Source organism: Wyeomyia smithii, chromosome 1, assembly GCF_029784165.1.
Source record: "Wyeomyia smithii strain HCP4-BCI-WySm-NY-G18 chromosome 1, ASM2978416v1, whole genome shotgun sequence".
Taxonomy (NCBI): domain Eukaryota; kingdom Metazoa; phylum Arthropoda; class Insecta; order Diptera; family Culicidae; genus Wyeomyia; species Wyeomyia smithii.
The window spans coordinates 119,533,761-119,551,263 of NC_073694.1; the positions used below are offsets into that span (position 1 = coordinate 119,533,761).

The 17,503-nt window shown below is 39.9% G+C and overlaps 1 long non-coding RNA gene across 1 annotated transcript in view; it reads left to right on the forward strand.

Annotated features, from left to right (window-relative positions):
* Positions 1-16,795, forward strand: part of LOC129717617 (uncharacterized) — a 48,702-nt gene extending 31,907 nt beyond the window's left edge. Inside the window, exons 2-4 of the long non-coding RNA XR_008726717.1 lie at positions 16,120-16,338; positions 16,426-16,500; positions 16,572-16,795. This is a non-coding gene — a long non-coding RNA (uncharacterized LOC129717617). The remainder of the gene's footprint in view (positions 1-16,119; positions 16,339-16,425; positions 16,501-16,571) is intronic.
* The last annotated feature ends 708 nt before the right edge of the window (positions 16,796-17,503 follow it).

The following is a 17,503-nucleotide window of genomic DNA, read 5'->3' on the forward strand; positions in this document are numbered from 1 at the left end:
TTAGAATATTTTTCATAGGCTGATTTTAAATTTTTTCGAACTCCTTCATATTTCTTTTTCATTTTTTCGCTATGTTCTAATTCAGATTGACTCTTTCCCTCTTCCAATTCTCCTAAATTTTAATATTCTTCTCCAGAACTAATTTGGTTCCTTCCAAAATTTATGAAGTAAGGAGAAAATCCGCTAGAAGCATGGGTTGCGTTATTAATTGCATTAGCGATTTGATAAATATTTGCATCCCATTGGTCTTGTTCCTTTTTAATCAATGTCATAATTGCTGATGTAATTACGCGGTTTGTTCTTTCGGCATTATTCACATGTGGAAGGTGAACCGGAGTGAGCCATTGGGTTACTCCATATTTTTCTAGCAACGATTTGAATTCTTTTGAGGCAAATTGGGCACCATTGTCAGAAAGTACGACTTCTAGCACGCCAAATAATAAAAAGACCAATTTTCCATAAAGAATGCCAACTGTTTAGCTTTAGCCTCTTTAAGTGGCTGAATTATTACGAATTTTGTGAAAATATCGGTAATAACCAGCAAGCACGTGTTCCCAGTCTTCTTGGCCCTTGGGTAAGGTCCAACATAATCGATGGCAATTATTTGCCAGGTTTGTTTGCCAGTTTTGTCTTCCCATGGGTAGTATGTGATTTACGTTATCAGATTTCGACATTTTACATCTGATACAGCCTTTACAGTACTTTTTAATTTCACTGTACATCAAAGGCCAGTAGAATTTTTCTTTGATTTTCGCTAGGGTTTTTTCGAAACCTAAGTGTGCTTCATCGTGTGTAATTTTCATTAAATTGATTCGCTCTTCTTTGGTAGGAATTTGTTTCCATTCAAACCTAGTATCGGTTATCTTAGAGTCGTTTGCTATAAATTTATAAGCTTTGTCATTAACTATTTTGAATTCTTTGTACTGTTCCGGATTTTCACTTATTTTTTACCCATCGCTTTGTAATCCAAATCCTTCCACTTCACTTGTATCGTGTTGAGAGACCTTGAAAGACAATCTGCGGTTATGTTGTCCCGTCCTTTCCTACATTCGATACTGAAATCAAATTGTTGGAGTTTCAAAGCCCACCTACACAGTTTCGCCGAGCCCTTATCTACATCTTTCGACAGCCATACTAGGCTCCTTGCATCTGTAATCACCCGAAAAAGAGTACCTTCTATATAAATACGGAATGCTTCGATCGCCCATAAAACCGCCAAGCATTCCTTCTCCACTGCTGCATATTTTCTACGCTTTGAGTTCAGCTTTTTACTAAAATAAGCGATTATTCGTTTTTGTCCCTGTTGCACTTGAGTGAGCACTTCACCCACTGCCAGATCAGATGCACCAGACTCTATGCTGAGCTCAATTCCAAAATCTGGGTTCGCTAATATTGGCGGGCTGATTAGAGCCTCCTTCAATAGCTCTAAGCTATTTTGGGTTGCCGCAGTCCATGAGAATTTAGTTTTGTCTTTTTTGAGCAGATCAGAAATAGGTACGGTAATATCGCTAAAATTTTTATGAATTTTTGGTAAAAAATTGCCAGTCCAAGGAAACGCCTGATATTTTTTACCGTTTTTGGAACCTGATAATCGAGAGTTGGCTTAATTTTCTCCATATCGATAGAGATGCCATTTTCTGACATGATATAGCCAAGATAACGAACACTTTTTCTGCAAAACTTCGACTTACTTAAGCTTATTGTCAAATTTGCACGTTTCAATCGGTTTGCACTTCTCTTATAAGATCGAAATGTTGACTGAGCGTTTTAGTGGCAATAATAATGACATCTAAATACACCCACACCTGTGGTTGTAAATCGGTTCCTATAACCAGATCCATGAGTCTCGACATCGTAAACGGTGCTCCTTTGAGACCAAATGGCATTACTTTGAACCTATAGAGTCCCTGTTTGGTTCTAAATGCCGTAAAGTTTCGCGAGGATTCTGCTAGCGGAATTTGCCAATATGCTTCTTTTAAGTCGATTACACTAAAAAAATTAGCCTGTTCAATTCTGTGTAGGGTTTCATGTTAATGTGGCATAGGATACGCGTCGTTTCTCGTTGCTTCGTTTACGCGACGCGAGTCAAGACATACTCGAAATTTTCCTTTCTTGGCCGGAAGTAAGGGGCTCGTGTATTCTGATTTGCATGGCTCGATAGTATCCATTCTTTTCATTCGTTAGATTTCTTCATCGACGGATTTCTGAACGTAGGGAGAACAACGATACATGGGAGACTGTTTGATTTCCACGCCCGGAGTGATTTTGATTTCATGTTCGAGAATTTTCGTTCGACCGATTTTTTCTTCTTCCGATACTTCGAAGCACTTGATCGATTTGAGCAACCCTTGGCGATTTGAATCGCTAAGTGAATGTTCCGTTTATATTTCTTCGACGGCTAATGGGTAAAAATCTAACGTTGGTACCTCAAGAGACAAATCTTCCTCTCCACTATCGTCATCTTCTCTCGCGGTTCGAATCTGTGAAAGTTTGACGTTGATTTCTTCCTCGTCATTCGAGAAGAAATTTTCCGCGAATAAAAATCGTCGTCGACGGTGAATTCACGGAAGCGCGTCAAGAAGATTTCGAATGCTTTTTTTATACCACTGGATTATAGTGTTTTCAATTATAGTGTTTTTTTTTAGAGTGAGCAATATCCGCTGAAACCGTCCCACTGGTGACATGAGGTCTTTCAAAAAGGATATTTTTATGTCTAAATGATTGAAAGTAGCAAAAAAATGAGGGAACCACTTTGGTTAGTTCATATTGATGGACCCCTCGGGCACAAATCGGTTAAACGGTTTTTACAAAAACTGATTTTTGAGCAATTCTTGACCTTTTTATTGATTAATTTCTCTTGAATTTGTCAATGAATCCCCTGCAACCAACACATCGTTTTCAAGAGGATTGATAGAGCTTTCATTTGAAGTAGAAAAAAATTGGCCGCCATCTCGGATCTCGCCACCATCTTGGATTTCATCAGGGAAATGTGTTTTTGAGCAAGTTCACAACCACCGATTTTGAATTTGACATCACCATTGGAAAGCTGAGAAAAAATGCTTTAAGATACATTCAAAACATTAGGTAAGCATTGAGGTTATCTTGACATTCTGGTCACTTTTCAAAATCGACCTTCTAACAGTACAACGTATGACGTGCGGCCAATATCAAATCATGCTGAGCCTGTGGTAAGTGTCTGTGTATAGTGTATATTAAAGACCATCCATGTTCCACGTAGCCTGATTTTTAAAGATTTTGCTAAATAAATCAATAAAAAGGTCAAGAATTGCTCAAAAATCAATTTTTGTAAAAACCGTTTAACCGATTTGTGCACGAGGTGTCCATCAATATGAACTAACCAAAGTGGTTTTCTCATTTTTTCGCTACTTTCAATCATTTAGACATAAAAATATCCTTTTTGAAAGACCTCATGTCACCAGTAGGACGGTTTCAGCGAGAATTGCTCAGTAAAACCTCATAGGAAGAGTTCGTTGAATATAATTTTCAGTTTGTCTAGAAATTTAGATGTGGGGAGGGTTTTTACGGGAAAAAATTAATTTCGGCAAAGCTCAAGAGATATAAAATGGCGGTGTAACATTAGTGTATATTGCAAAAGTGAAAATGGGGTCCTAAAGTTTTTACGGGTTTTCTGATTTTTATATATCAGCTGGAAGAGTGCAATTTTCTTAGCAAAACGTGATTTTTAAAAAATGTTTATCATTTTCCTTTGATTTTTAAATGAAGGATAAAAATTTTGAGTTGACTGCTGCCGTTCAAAGTTGCTATAGTAATGAATCTGAAAGGAGAGATATAAACGAGACTGATAACGCCACTCCAGCAGCGGACACCGATGATTCTTTTAGCAACCAAAACAATGTTATGCGCTACGATAATTCCGATATTTCAAGAAGGCTTTTTAATTTTGACGGCGAGGGCGAGCATGCCCTTGTCACAGGCGAGTACCAGGTAGCTGATGTCCATTCGACAACATCTGCATCTTTACCTTTTCAGCGATGCAATGTCTCTGTAGCCGGTTCGGATGGTCAGCAGTTACTTCGTGTGTTTTATCAGAATACGAGAGGACTTCGTACCAAATTCGACGACGTTTACTTGGCTGTTATGGATAACAACTACGATGTCTATGTACTGACAGAGACTTGGCTAGATAGTCGCTTCAACTCGCAACAGTTATTCGGCGATGCGTACATTGTTTTCCGAACCGATCGCAATTCCAACAATAGTGTTCACTCACGTGGAGGAGGTGTTTTGATTGCAGTCTCGACATCATACGTCTGTCGCCAAATCACTGAGTGTATTCCAGTTCGTCTCGAAACGGTTTGGGCTCAAAAAATAACTGAAACAAATAGTGTGTTTATTGGAGCTGTGTGCATCCCCCCCGATAAACGATCCGACTGCAACGTAGTTCAAAATATGCTGGACATGTTTGAATCTGTATGTACCAAAATGAACACGCAAGACTCACTCTTAGTTTTGGGTGATTTTAACCAGCCTGGTCTATTATGGATAAGCATTTCGCATGGGCTTATATACGCTGATCCACTCAACTCTACGTTTACTCCTTCTAGCCGCATGTTGCTCGACGGGATCGCTTTCTTGAGACTCCGACAGATAAATGGTATTTGCAACCATCAGTCTCGCTGTTTGGACCTCGTAATCGTGAGTGAAGATTGCGCTTCACAATGCAAGGTTCATGAAGCTCTTGAAGCGATGGTTCCGCCTAATGTTTTTCACCCGGCTCTAAGCGTAGAATTAGCTGCTCGTCGACCAGTAGAATTCGAAGATATTCCTGACACAAATCTACTTGACTATAATAAAACGAACATTGACCTATCGCAAATTGACTGGAGCGTCCTCGAAACCTTCACTGATGTGAATGATGCAGTTGATTATTTCGATCAGAAGCCAGAAGCGATCAGACTGTCTTATGATTGCTGTACCCTTACGCCAAGCTTCTGAGAAACCACCTTGGTCTAACGCGAAGCTTCGACGACTGAAAAGCATTCGAGCTAAAGCTTTTTGAGCTTATACCCGACGACGTGAATCAAATTCTAGACGCCGTTTTGCTACTGCCAGTAACAAATATCGTCATTACAAAAAGTTTCTGTACACTCGCCACATTCTTCGCGCTCAGCAAAGCTTGCGCAAAAACCCTAAACATTTTTGGAAATTTGTAAACTCAAAGCGGAAAGAGAATGGTTTACCTTCGACTGTATTCCTCAATGGTGAGCCCGCCGTCACGTCTAAGTATAAGTGCAACATATTTGCAAGACACTTTGCTAGCGTGTTCAGTAGCAACACAGTCACTTCTCAACAAAACGAGCAAGCCCTGAGTAATGTGCCGCTAGCAGTGTTAGACATGGATATTTTCAATGTGAGCGAGCAGTCCGTGATATCAGCCATTAAGAGTATTAAATCATCATTTTCGCCTGGACCGGGAATAATCCCTGCAGCTCTAATGAAACAATGTTCCGAGATCTTAGCAGCACCGCTAACTTGGCTATTTAATGCTTCGCTACATCAACAATGCTTTCCCGTCGCTTGGAAGAAATCATGTATGTTTCCAGTTTTCAAAAAGGAGATAAATGTAACGTCTTGAACTGCAGAGGAAATACCTCCTTGCGCGCTGAATCTTAGGTGTTTGAAACTATCATCAACAACACATTTTTTGCTGCGTGTCGCAACTATATATGCAAAGAACAACATGGATTTTTTAGAGGGCGTACGGTGGAAACAAATCTCATTAAATTCGTTTCACATTGTATTAAGAATATTGGCTGTAAAGCTCAAGTGGATACAGTGTATACCGATTTAAAAGCTGCCTTTGATTCGGTCAATCATACCATTCTCTTGTCCAAATTAGAGAAACTTGGCTGCACTGCGCGCTTTTGTAAATGGATAGAATCGTATCTTGTTCGTAGGGAATTGTTTGTACGAATTGGAAACTGTCAATCTGCCTCTTTTTCAAATTGTTCAGGAGTTCCGCAAGGCAGTAATCTTGGGCCACTGTTATTTTCCATCTTTAATAATGATGCTGCACTGTTACTCAACTCAGGAGGAAAAATGTTTTTTGCTGACGATTTGAAAATTTTCCTAGTCTTCAGGTGCCTCGAGGACTGCAAAGAGTTGCAAAACCTATTAAACTTGTTCAGCGACTGGTGCTCTCGAAACTGCTTATTGTTGAGCATAGAAAAATGCTTTATTATCAGCTATCATCGCACACGAAATATGTTGTCCTATGATTACGAGATTTCTGGTACAAAACTTAAAAGAGTTGAACAAGTGAAAGACTTGGGTGTAGTACTGGATGAAAAATTGTCTTTCAAACCTCACATCTCAGCTACTATCGATAAAGCAAATCGTCAACTGGGGTTTATTTTTAAAATCGCCCGAGAATTTGTTGACCCGCTCTGCTTTAAAGCGCTATACTGTGCACTTGTTCGTTCGACGTTAGAATTCGCCAATATTGTATGGTGGCCACAAAAGATTAAACAATGGGCGACCATTGTTAGTCCAAATCTTACATAAAAAAAAACAAAATGGTGGCCTTATCAAGCAGGTTGGATAAATAGAGTAGAGAGTGTCCAACGCAAATTTGTTCGGTATGCATTGCGAAATCTTGCCTGGAATGACCCACTGAATTAACCTCCATACGAAGACCGCTGCCGCCTTTTGGGCATAAAAACCCTAGATCAACGCCACCGAGTATCACAAGCTGTATTTGTGAGTAAGCTGATAACTGCAGAATTCGATGCTCCGGACCTTCTAGCAGAAATCGGATTCTATGCGCCATCAAGAACGTTACGACCCAGAGCTATGCTGCAAGTGGATTTCCAGCCAACAGAGTACGCCGCAAACTCCCCCATCTCGTCTATGATTCGCCAATTCAATGATTTTAGTGAAATGTTTAACTTCGACGAATCTTCAGTAATGTTTCGCCGTAGATTAGTTTCCAATAATTTGCTGTGATGTTATATGTATTGTTATGTGCTAGTTTTATAAAATATGTTTTAGATTGAAATATGGTGAGGTTTTTACGCACATTTGAGGAAGATTCTCGTGACCACCTCAAGTGAGCTTTTCTTCACCCATCATTCATGGGGACCGATATTGGTCTGATGATAAAAAAACGAATAAATAAATAAATAATCCAGGTTTCAAAAACCCATATTGATTGGTATTTGGCCATTCATTGGATGCCTCTCAGAAAAAAAAATCTGCTCGAAATGCCTTAAATGACAGTTCTCTCATATACCGTACATGGGCGAAACGTCATCTAGGACCATTCGAGCAGTTTTTTTATTCTTCATTTAAAAATCGAAGGAAAACGATAAACGTTTTTTTGAAAATCACGTTTTGCTCAGGAAACGCGGCTTTTTCAAATGATATATATAAACCGGTATAGCTTTAGGACCCAATTCGGGACGAGTGGATTTTTTTTAAAAGAGACTATGAAGACAACCCAAATACAAACAAGGAAACAGTACAAAACGGGGGCGGAAACGTCCAAAAAGACGCAAACCAGGAAAAATCAGGCATCAACAGACACGGATAAACAATTGAGTTTTAGTCAGCAGGGAAACAAAGGAAATATTACTCAAGCGTCGGTCTCAGGAAATGACAAAGAGGAAACTGTGGTATATCTGGAGCCAGTAAAATACGATAAAGTTACAGTTAAACATCCTGTAGATGTAGGAAAAGTGCTAAACCGAAAGCAAATTAAAAACTACGTTGATATTTATGCTATTGGAAAATTCAGATACAAGATTACATTTACCTCGCCAAGTGAGGTGACAAAATTGCTAGAAACAAATATGAATGATGCAAATCTCAAGCCGTACGTTCCCATTTTCTTCAGGGAATCGGTTGGATTGGTCAAAGGTATTCCTCAAAGGTACAAACGAACAGGATCTAAAAGACAATCTCGTAGCGGACAAAGAAATCACAAAAGTAGAGAGAATGCGAAGACAAGGAACGGACAGAAAATTATTCGACACACAAAATATCAAGATAACATTTAAAGGAAAGGAATTACCTGACAAAATATCGCTTTACGGTTGCTGTTACAAAATAGAGCTATACCTGTTTCCGTTCAAGTAGTGCCAAAACTGTTGGGGTTTCGGACATAAAACTCATTACTGCAAAAGAGAAAAAAATGTAAGTTCTGCGGGGAAAAATACAACGGTAATCAATGCACGAAAGAGAAATGCATAAACTGCAAAGGGAGGCACACGGCAGATGACAAAGCATGCCCAGCAAGAAACAAGCAGAAAACGATTTCGGAGATCATGCAACGAGAAAAAGTTACATTTTCAGAAGCGAAACATAAGATGCACTCAAATTCTTTTGAGCTCCTTTCGAACTACAATGCGGAATTTCCAGAAATCGAACAAAATGGCAGAAGAAACAACGGAACGCAATACAGGACAATATGGCAGAAACATACAAACAATACGAACCCACAACCTCAACCTTGCTGGAGAAAGGATTATCCACAGTTCGACGAGGACGTACCACATTACTTTACTCAAAATTCACACAAGTCAAGCGAATTAGACAGAACTATGAAAGTCCTAGAGAATTTCTGGAAGAACATTAGCATAGTGAAAAAAATTATTAAACTACAAACAGCTGTAAATGTACGATTACTCAATGGGAATTTGAATGAAATTAGCTACGAAGAAATGTTGGTCAAGATAAGCAGGACACTAAATGACATAGTGGAAGAATTTACAGCCGACCTAGGGGTACTTGATAAATATCCTACACAAGAGTATGAAGAAGAGATACAGAACACGAATAATGAATAAAAACAATCTAAAGATACTACAAAATAATGTTCAGTCACTTAGACCATTAGAGACGAGAGAAGAACTCTATACATTCCTAAGAAAAGAAAACATCGCAATTGCAAGTATCCAAGAAATGTGGATCAAAATAAATGAAGAATACAAAATCAAAAGATATAAATTGGTAAAGCATTGCAGAAAGTTTGGGGGAGTCGGAATACTAGTTCGAGAGATTTTCCATAATTACAGTTTCCGCAGTGGAACCCGATAGAAGCAATAGCGATTTGGACTAGAAACCTTGCAAACAATATTGTCGTAATATCCATTTACGTCCCGCCAGATAGCAACCTCTGCTCCCAAGTGCTGGGAAAAACTACAGATATATTCCAATTCTTAGAATCAATGATGGATGAAGTGATTGTGACAGGAGATTTTAACACAAGACACCCACTCTGGGAAAATGGTGCAAAGCCTTGTGTAAAGGGTGAAACAATGTTCGCAGAGATAGAGAAATCCAAACTGCGGATTATTTGAAAAGATGGTGGAGCAGTGAAATACAAAAAGCATATGAAAAGAAAAACAGAAAGCTGAAACAATACAACAGTCCCTAGTGTCCTAAATCGAGATCCAGCGATCACGAGCGATATTCAAAAGAACAGTAAGAAAAACCAAAGGAAACACGACAAGGAATTGAAAGAACAAATCGACGAATCAACACCTGTTCAACAAATTTGGAACATAATCAAAGGCCTGAATTCGGCTCTCACCGGAATAAAACGTGGAGCGTAACACTCTCCCCCACAACAAATAGCGGAAGACTACGTCAAGAAGAACCTCACAGCGAAGTCCAATGAATTAGTGCTGAATATAGAGGAACAGTCTAGAAGACAATCACAGGTCAGTTGCTCAGTCTGAACGAGTTAATGGGCGTTTTAGCAACAAAAAAACTACACTCGGCGCCAGGAGCAGATTACATATCATACCGAATACTGAAAAATTTGAGACTGGATATTATTGAAGGAGTTTGCACAGCTACACGTGGTGTGGAAAACAAAAGTAATTCCGATGAGATGGAGGATCAGCAAACTAGTGCTTATTCCCGAGCCAAATAAAGACCGATTTGAACTTGACTCACGGAGAGGCATAGTACTAATGAACGTTTTTTGAAGCTGATGAACTCGATGATAAAAAATCGATTGTATGAATATGCAGAAAAACATGAACTATTTCCGCCTTTATCATTCGGGTTCAAGAGAGAGCATTCCGCGACAAGTTGTGTCAACTACCTAATCAACAGCATCAAAGAGTCCAAAAAACAAAAGAAGAAATGTCTGGCCATTTTCTTGGGCATAAGCAAGGCGTTCGACGCAGTAAATTGCCAGAAATTGCTGGAAATCTTGTATAAAAAAGGCATACCAGCAGAGACTATTGAATGGATATATCAATATTTAAGAGATAGGATAATCAATGTAACAGCATCTGATGAGGAAATAACTGTAAATACTAACACCGGTTTACCGCAACGCTGCCCACTCTCACCACTACTTTTTAATCTGTATACGGCCGAATTACACCAACTAAAGAAAGAAAAGGTAATATTAAACCAGTTCGCTGACGATTCCTCTATTTTAGTGACAGAAGAGGGGTACGAAATAATAGGAATTGCTAACAGGTTTCTTGACAAAATATCTAGCGGGCTGAGTGAACTGGGTCTATCGGTGAACCCGGCAAAGTGTGTTGCAATAAACTTCAGCAAAATACCGGACGACAAGATCAATATCTATCTGAGAGGCAACAAAATCGAATTGCAAAACACTCACAGGTACCTGGGCTACACAGTAGATAGAACGTTATCACACAGAAAGCACATAGAAGCAGTTGACACAAAAGCATCAAAGAGCCTGAATCTACTTAAAATGATGGCAGGAAGAAATAGCCCAGCTAGCCCGGAAACTCTTTTGAAAGTTAGTAACGCAATAGTGAGATCAAAACTGGAATACGGTGCAATCATTTATGGCAACGCCGCTAAGTCAAACCGAAGAAAACTGGAAACCATTAATGACAGCTGTATCAGAATATGCATGAGGTACCTAAGGAGCACTCCTGTTAACGTGGTGTTATCAGACAGTGGACAAATGCCGATGGAGTATCGAACGGAATGGCTTGCAATGAAGGAAATCATAAAAGCAAAAAGTGGGTCCAATCCAACAAGAAAGTTCATTTTTGAAGCCTTGAACGGAGAAGAAGGTAATGGAAGTTATATGACAGAGCTAGCGGTAGAAAATATAGATATCATGTACCAAATACACCACTTGAGGAAGGATTCCCTGGAAGCTAGAACAAATCGAGATCAAAGTAGAAACAACAATCAATGGCATAATTGACACTAAAGGCAACACGAATCCCATTGCTTGGAAGAAAAATTTAAGCATCACGAGAAAATTTATACCGACGCATCTAGAAGTAAAAGGGAAACAGTAAATGTACGAACAGAAGAGAAAATAATACATAAAACAAACAAAAATGTCAGCATTACAAATGCGGAGCTAATGGCAATAAGAGAGGCAATAAAGATATGCACAAAACAGAATTATGAAAAAACGGTCATCCTGACTGATTCGAGAAGTAGCTGTGAAATTATCAAGAAAGGTATGAAGGCGGAAAAAAACTATTCAGTATTGGATATATACAGGTTGCTGAAGGCAATGGCAGACCGACAATGCGTGGTGACAATACAATGGGTTCCGGGCCACGTCGGGATCAAAGGAAACGAAATAGCGGACATGTTTGCAAAAGCAGCGGTAGAGGGACCTCAAACAATACACGAAGCGGCTACGTTAGTGTCGAAATACCTGAAAATAAACAGTGATTAATATTAATTTATATTCGCGCACTAACGCCATACTTGTGAGGTTATCACAACAACACTGTTTTAGTAAACAATTCTCTTTTCAGTCGTTCCACCAATAGCAATAGAGCAGAATCAACTGTGACAGAACAACCATGTTGTCAGATAGATTCATTTGTTATGTTCTACTTAGTTGCGCGGAAGTGCAATCAGTTTAGCAGATAGATAGATAATTGTTAAGTAGTTTATATATCGCTATTTGACTAAGTCCAATTATACTGTCTATCAATAAGTAATAGAAATATATTTTTCGTTTTCCAAACAGTAATAAAAGTGGTTTAACTTAATTACGATATTAGTGGTTAACTAATATACCAGGAATCAACGAAGTTCAACAGGTTATAGGCCCAGCCCACCAAGATGTCTACGGAACCAGCTACTAACGGTGCAAGTGGAGGACCAGCGGCTAGTGGACTTCAGGCAGGAAGCGACCGGACTGGTAGGGTTACTACCGAGAGGTCGTACGTCCAGATGGGGTTCATCCGAGGAGATAGAAGCCACGTGTTCGACGGGGCGGAGAGCAACTTCGCCGCGTGGAAGTGGAGAGTAGAACACCATCTGGCCAAGATGGACCTTATCCACTGCCTAAAGCGCACACCGGAAGAAGAAGTGTTCGCGATGCCAAGTCCTGGTGCTACACCGGAGGAGGAAGCTGCTCGTGTCGAAAAATACCGCAAGAGAGTAGAGGAGGACATCGACGCGATATATGAGATAGTCATGGCGGTCAACAATGACGTTCTCAACAAATTCGTAGGGATTACCTACGCGTAACAAGCGATGGACATTTTGACGCGAACCTATCAAAAGGTTGGTACGGGAGCGCTGATCAAAATGAGAGAGAGGCTTTTTTATTTAAAGTTAAGAAGGTTTGTAAGCTTAGAAAAGCTTTTCGATGAATACGACCTGATCATTAGAGAAATGGATCGAATGAACGCCAATCTCACTATGAGTGAGAAGATACACGCCTTGCTGATCGCAGTACCAGATACTTACAAACACATCAAAGGAGCATTAGCGGTTCTTCCCAACGATGAATTGTGCAAGTGGCCAATTCATGAAATTAATAGAATGCTGTTTGATGCGGAACTAACGAATGGGAACATAGGTGGACAACCGGATAGCTCCAGTGTGACCCTGGTGAACCAATCAACCAGGAAAGATGTCCAATGTTTCGGATGCCAGGAATACGGACACTATAAAAGCCGCTGTTCTAAGAACAAGAAGGAGAAAAAGAAGACTAAAAGGACTGCTGGACACGCAATGATGGCGGGCGTACGGGCAGTACCCCCCAAGAGAGAAAAGACGGTTCGATTCATCGTAGACTCTGGGGCTACAGAGCATATGGTGCGAGACGAGGCATTGGTGGAAGATGTTCGGGTTTTGGAAAAACCGATAACCACAACTACCGCCAAATCAGGCCAGGAACTTCGGGCTACGAAGTTAGGAAAAATAAGAATAAAATCTGTAATAGGATTGAATAAAATTACTCCGGTTGCACTGTATAATGTCTTGTTCATTCCTGGTCTAGAATCCAATCTACTTTCGGTCAGAAAATGTAATGAGATGGGCAAAAAGGTTATTTTTGTAGATGACAATGTCTCATTCCTAAGCTTTGGTGAGGTTATTGCCAAAGGAAAGGTAGTTGATGGTTTGTATTGCTTGGATTTCACTCTTGATTTGAAAGTCGACCCAACTGCGTTGCTTGGTTTAAAGCACATAAGTATTGATAAGTTGCATAGGCGGCTGGGACATTTAAGTTTTTCAGGTATAGAGAAACTGGTAAGAAATAAAATGGTTGAGGGAATCACCCTTGCTCAAAAGCGAAAAATCTAGTAGTATGCGAAAGCTGCCTAGCAGGAAAACAAAGTAGTAAGCGCTTTGAGCAAATGAGCCTTCCTAGATCGAGCAGGCCGCTTGAAATAATCCACTCAGATGTGTGTGGATCAATGGAAGAAACGACGTATAATGGCTATCGGTATTTTGTGACATTTACCGATGGTTATACGCACTTCACGATTGCTTATTTAATAGCAAGGAAAAGTGAAGTTTTGGAGAATACAAAATCTTGGTTGAAAGAAATTTCAGTCGAAATATCTCCAAGCTAATAATAATAATGGTCTTTATTGATATATAGGATTTCCCCGTTATCAGACTTTAAAAAAAAGGTATTACACATTACTGTTTAAATATTGCCTAAGGTTAGTTTTCAACTGTTCCGTTGACATCTCCAGTTTTACATATGGCCAAAGATCATTGTAGGCAGCCATCATTCTATATAACGGCTCATTCCTGGCATAATTTTGAACCCTGTTCGACAAGAAGAACGGCCTTACCCTCCTTAGATCGGCTCTACCTTCGTACCTCGTCAATTGGCTGCATAAGTACGGTGCACTATATTTCCCTGAGTCCAGATCCTTTAGAAATAGGACGTCGATCTGCATTCTACGGTCTCCAAGGCTATTGATTCCCACTAGCATGCATAAAGACCGATAGTCAGGCATTTCGTCTCTCCATCCAAGATTGCGCAGCGCAAACCGTACAAACTTTTTCTGTACTCGTTCAATCCGGTTAACATGTACGTTGTAGAACGGCCGCCAAACCACGCTAGCATACTCAATCCTTGTGCGGACCAGTCCGTTGTATATTGCAACAATTGTATAGGGATCATTCAGTTCACGGCCAAAACGTTTTACCATACCAAATTGTGAGTTTGCTTTCGTCACTACCTTCTCGATGTGTCTTCTAAAGGTTAACTCGCTGTCCAATTCTACACCTAAGTCAAAATGGCAGGTCGTTCTTTTAAATACATCTGTACCTAAGCTGTAGTCGTAAGCGATTTTGTTGGTTTTACGACCAAATGACACTACGCAACATTTAGAGACGTTGACGTTAAGACCAAACATTTGACAAAAAAACAAGAAAGCGGCACAAATTGTTCTGAAGCGTCACACAATCCTTCGGGCATTGTATTGGCATGAAAATTTTTACATCATCCGCATATATTAGTATGAAAACGTCAGTAAGCAGACCCGGGAGTTCATTCATGACAATAATGAACAGCAGAGGACCCAAATGGCTTCCCTGAGGCACCCCCGAGCTAGGTGCAAACGGTGCAAGGTCTAACGTATTGCAGCCGGCCAGTCAAATACGAATGTATCCATTTTAAACATACTCCATTAAAACCATACTTTCTTAGCACAGCAATAATCGCATCTATGTTGACCAAGTCAAATGCTTTAGACATGTCTGTATATATTGTATCAACCTGGTAGCCTTCTGTCATCCAGTGTATTGTCCTAGATACAAATTCCACTAAATTTGTCACGGTGGAGCGTTTTCTCAAAAATCCGTGCTGGCAACTGAGGATTTGTGGTTCAATCCACTTATATGCATGTTCGTAAAAAATGCTTTCAAACATCTTTGGTATTGCTGAAAGGATAGCCAAGTCTCTATAATTTGCGACTGATATTTTCGAACCATTCTTATGGATGGGAACAATATGCGATATCTTCCAGATTTTCGGGAAAATTCCTTTCGTTAAAGATGCATTGAAGTGCGTGAGAAGCGGAAGCAAAAAACCATCCACACAGCTTCGCAACAATGAATTCGGTATACCGTCCGGTCCCGATCCCTTAGATACATCCAGCGACAATATTTTCTCACGAATTGTTTCCATAGATACGGCTAGAATGGGCATACTAGATTCGGAGGACGCGAATTGAGGCACATTACCAGAAGCATTATGATCATAGACACTTTTGAAATGCTCAGCAAACAAGGCAGCGGCATTCTGAATACTTTCACTTTTCTTAGAATTATATACAACATTCGTGGGAATACCACTATTTTTGCGCTTATCGTTCACGAACTTCCAAAAATGCTTAGGGTTTGACTGAATGTTTCGTTGCAGCTCATCCATGTACAGCCGATGCTGTGACCGGTGTCTATCTTTAAAGGCGTTTCTGGTTTGCCTATACGCATTTTAATCAACTTCTGACTTTGTTCGACGGAATCTATTATAAAGCTTCTTTTTCTGTGTAAGCAGTGTTATTGTTTCTTGATCAAACCATGCCGGATAATTGAACTTAGCTTTAACTTTTCGCATCTTACAATGACGCGCCAATATACCATAAACCACAAAATAGAAGACAACAACATTGAAGTCAGTTGCTGTTTCCACCAAGCAGGCATTAACATCAATTGCATCAAAAATGCATTTTTTCTTTAAAAACTCTAACATAGAAACAACGCTGGGCATACTATCTTCCATGCTAAATGCATCATCACAGACAAAAACGTTGTGCCAGTCTACATGTAGTAATTCTTCGGTTATGTTTGCACTCACAGCATCATCGATAAGATGAGTGTCCAAAACCATTTTCTTTTGTGTTTCGTCTGGTACAGGCAGCTCTCTCATATTAACGTCAATTGACATGGCATTGTGGTGCACTTCATTCCTAAACACTGGATCACTCACCTCGACCCGGCAGCACTCATCGTCAGTGGTAAACAACAAATCTAAAAATCTATTGTTTTGATTCGGGATGTCGTAAACTTGGAAAAAACCGCAAGCAGCCATAGAATCAACAAGGAGCTCTTCTTCTGGTTGACGGACATCAAACGGTAAGAGATGTAAGTTATTTTCAGTTTCACGGCACCAGATCGAATTTTTCAGATTGAAATCGCCCATTACAATAATTTTACTTTCAGCTTCAAGTGACGAATCGACTATGTTTCGCATGCTTTCAACGTACGATGCAAAACGGCAAAAGTTCGAGTCGGGAGGTGAATATACACAACATAGAATAAGCTCCGTTTTTCCCAATTGAATCTTAACGGTTATTTGCTCATTGCAGGAGGATTCAAAAGCTAACTTGCTACAAAGCCGTTCATTAACAGCAATGAGAACACCGCCACCACTGCTCTTATCGGAATTGGTTGAGATCTATCACAACGGTAAACTGCAAACGATGGTGGGAATACAAATTGGTTATGGATTGATTCATCTAAATTTGTTTCACAGAATGCATGAATGTCGAAATCGCGCTCCAGTGCAGCGTGAAAACTGCTTGAAGACGGCCACTACTCCGGATACTGTTTACATTCTGGTAGTATATATGCAAGTTAATTTCGCTTTTCTTTCTGTTATAACTCGTTTCTTTAACAGACGGCTCAGGCAAACGAGAGATAAACACATTGTGTCCTGTAGCGGGAAGCAACGGCATGGGTGAGATCGAACTAGTCTGTCGGAGGCTGCTCATTGTTTGGTTGTTCGTTGTTTGGCTGGACTGGCGGAGGGACACGAAACGGCTTCGGTTGGCCACCACGGGTAAATTCGAATTCCCGGAAATAAATACCCTTCTGCCAAGACGAGGCAGACATGGCTTTCTCCTTATAATCCGAGTTCACTCCCACTTTGAAAGCTACATAGGTTAGTTCATCCAGTCTACGGCCACGGGGAACTAGCTTTACTACTTCAACTATCGAAGCCGGCTCGATATCCAAATTGCTGCGTACGATAACGGGGGTGAATACACTGGAAATGAATTCAAAAAGGTTTGTAATTTTTTTTTTTTTTTAAGGGGGGATTTGTTAGTAGCTTAAGTATTTATGATAAATATTAGTAAATAATGAGTATGTGTGTCCAATCACAAATGGTGACTTCTCAACACTGTTAGAAATTTGTAATTTTAATTGTTAGGATTTGTTTGCTTTCGCAATTAGGACTTATCATTCGTAGGGATTTAAACCTACTTGACGGAAAAGGGGAAGTAAACTTACAACTAAC